Genomic DNA, 3,419 nt, shown 5'->3' with positions numbered 1-3,419 from the left:
ACATAGCGTTACGAAAAACTCGGGAGTTAAGTCCACTTTTGAAACTTTTTTTGTTTTTGATTTTTGGAATGTTTTTAAGTCTCCAAATTTAAAAAAAATTTTTAAAAATATGCGGCCAGTTAGTGTTCACCCTACTTTAAACCCTTGTCTTCCCGCGACGTGTATGAGAATGCCCCGGGAAATCCAACTCCAGCCGTGTTCAAGGTCATCCAGATGTGTAAACAATGACTCATCAGTGTTAAATTTCACAGAAGGGCGAGACAAAGGAAGTTAAACTTTGAAGCTTTCTCTTCAAAATTAACGCATTTCTTTTGTTTTTTCAATTTTAAGTATTTTTTATGTTTAATTATATTAATATTAAAAATTGGTAAAATGTTAAACCAGTTTCCTGAAATAATAACTTGGCTAAGTCCCACAGCTCAATTTTCGTGTAAATTAATATTCGGACTCATTTTCATTATGAAACGAGACTGTATTCACAAGAAACAAGTCCATATTTATATATACTTACCATGGGCGTAGCTAGAGTTTTGTTATGGGGGGACCTAGTGGAGGCCAACCTGACACAAAATTGAATTACAGTATTTCAAATTATTGTTCATTATTGGGCACCGAGCAAGCCGTTCACCTGTTTTTAGTATTCAAAACTTTTATTTTAGCTTTAGGTTTTTACAAATCGACTCAAAACTTTTTCGGCTGTGATTTCCTGGGGGGGCACCAGGTTCCCTGGGAGAGGCCGTGCCCACCCAGGCCCCCCTCGCTACGCCCATGATGACACCAATTGTTTCTTTGCAAATAAGCACGTAATTTTATTGTTCACTTCCATAAAAACAGTTCAGCTCTCACCTTTCTTGAAATTTTCTTTCCTTCTCATCAATCTTTCGTTGAAAGTTACATGTTTCTGTATAAAAATTAGGGTTTAAATTTAGATTTTAAAAATTCTAATAACTTCGACTACACATATGTACATTTTTTGAATAAGTTATAAAAGAAAATAACCCACAAATGTTAAATTAAAAAGAAACTAGCACAAAAGCCTTTTTGTTAAAATTCAAAGAAAGTACGGTTACGCACCTCGACTGTGGCGGTGGCTGTACCTACCCGCCATATACGGCTCTGAAAGCGAAAAGAAAACTTTTTAGCGAGTTTTGAAGCTTGTCATCTCTAGATTGAAATGGGCTTGAAGTTACTGGCGAGGCGCATAACGCGGCCTAGTCTCTCACGGTTGACCAGTGCATCATCATAGCATATGACATATGATATCATAACAATGACGCGACGGGTTACTTGCTATTTTCTTCGTAAGACATTGTTCTGTGTGTTATTTTATTGCAGAGCATCGTGGCCGGGGCCGCATGTGGCTCGCGGGTTTCCAGTTTGACACCCCTGGTATAGAGCAACTTGAGCCTACCAACTTCTACGTGCCCTCAGGTATCCACAAGTCCAACACCTGCTCACAGTCAGATCAGAAGGGATCAATCAGATGGCGGGAAATTCGGAGAAACGGCTCTCCTGCTTCCTCCAGCCCGATAATAACTTTCTTAAACTCTGGCAGCTGCGTCGTACAAATATGCCTGACATTAGAAGATCTACAAAAACAAGTACTGTATACTGAAAATTGTGACACACAGTGAATCTTGCGAGTCTTTCTATAGGATACAGAATAGTGATGGTAACATTACTTAGTATGCAATTGGATCTCAATTGCAATCGCTTAGACACAGCTGTATACCGAGGTTTGCATTAATCAGATAATTCTATCTGTGCATAACTTTCTTGTCAATGAGTGTATTTTTAAAAAATATCCCGATTTTTAAAAAAATTCTTTCCATCCTGCGAGACCTAGAGGGCGCCTTTTTAACCAGACCATTATGGGTTCGGCCAGGCCCACAATGAATGGTAACGCTTTGCCATACAGCCATCAATTAATTATATCGCATTTTTTTTTTAATATTTAGTAATAATTTTACTATAATAAATAATAATACAGTAGAGCGTCGATTATCCGAAAGTCAATCAACCGAAACGTCAATCATCCGAAAGAATTTCAGTCGGCAAATTTAAATTTTCGCTGGTGCTGTGGCGCTGCAATCTTTGGCTATATCTTGGGCTACTCAAATATTTTACGTTTTTGATACTAAATTAACTTCTGAAGTATAATTTTTTTATTGTTTTTATATTCCGAGTGGACTCCTCTTGGTGGTGACAGACTCTAAACACCGGAGTTCGATCGGGGGTTCGCGCCTCACTCGGACGAGCTGGCAGCTGGAGTTTTTTCCGGGTTTTCCTCCTAGCCAATAACGCCTGAATAGGGGCCAGCTTTCCCTGCAAGTCCTCCCGGAAGGCATTCTGTCTCCCTTTCTCGCAAGGGTCGTCTCTTATAAGACCGGCTTTGGTCACGTAGTGACCTCTCTCCTGTCTTCCTCGGATCTTCTATAAGACCACCTCTTCCTCACTGTTTCTTCCGGAGTGAATAGCGACAAGCTGGGCACTCCTCTATCGGCGATGGAATGGAATGGAATGGAATGTACTGAAATATAATGTTAACCGAAGAATAATGGAATGTGTTATTCAAAAAAGTGTCAGCAGTATCAGGTTTAATTTTTTAAGTATTAAATCTTAATGAAATAAATTTTGAAGTTTAGTTGTAACATTTATTATTATCGTTTCTGCGTGAAGAGTTGAAGAATATTAATTCTCGTGTAAAAGATGGTGACTATATAACTGTTATTATTTGAAATTTCAAAAGAGAAGAGTTCTGTTATTTTGAAGAACGTGATGATTTAGTTACCGTACCTTCTCGCATATAGGACGAGGTGTGACTTTAAAGATCAAAATAAAGAAAATTAGATTTATTAATTCAATTCTAATTTTATTTCGTTTAATCGCAAATAAAATATCAAATGATCGTAAATACACACATTGTCCCGCAAAAATTACTGGCATTTTAAACTTTACGGAAAAATCTTGTAAAATCGACAACATAATTTGTTCGCGTAATGCTGGACAATCGGGAACCTTTTTTGCCAATTTTTTACAGTCGAATTCACTCTTCGTCGATTACACTTACGAGCTTCTCCGAATTTTGATTTCCAAATAATAATATGTTTTCACGTGGGAATGAAATAAAACTTATATCGGGCTCCCGTGTAATTTTGCAATTCAATTCAAAAGCTTTGCTTTTCCTGTTGCTATTTATCTTTACTCATGACAATACACAGGAACGATTCAAACGATCCACATAAAATACTTTGGTTTTTAAACACCAGAGGTGAGAATCCGGTAAAAATGCCAATACACAGTTTACAAAAATTATTGAAAAAACGGAAAGAATCCTTCGCTCGCGCGTATAGGACGACCTAGGTTTTTGAAGCAGTGAAAAATGAATAAAAACCTCGTCTTACATGCGAGTAAATACG

The sequence above is a fragment of the Centruroides sculpturatus genome, unplaced genomic scaffold, assembly GCF_000671375.1.
Source record: "Centruroides sculpturatus isolate CEXI.00-Female unplaced genomic scaffold, Cexi_2.0 scaffold1086, whole genome shotgun sequence".
NCBI lineage: Eukaryota > Metazoa > Arthropoda > Arachnida > Scorpiones > Buthidae > Centruroides > Centruroides sculpturatus.
Note: the sequence above shows the minus strand (reverse complement) of the source record.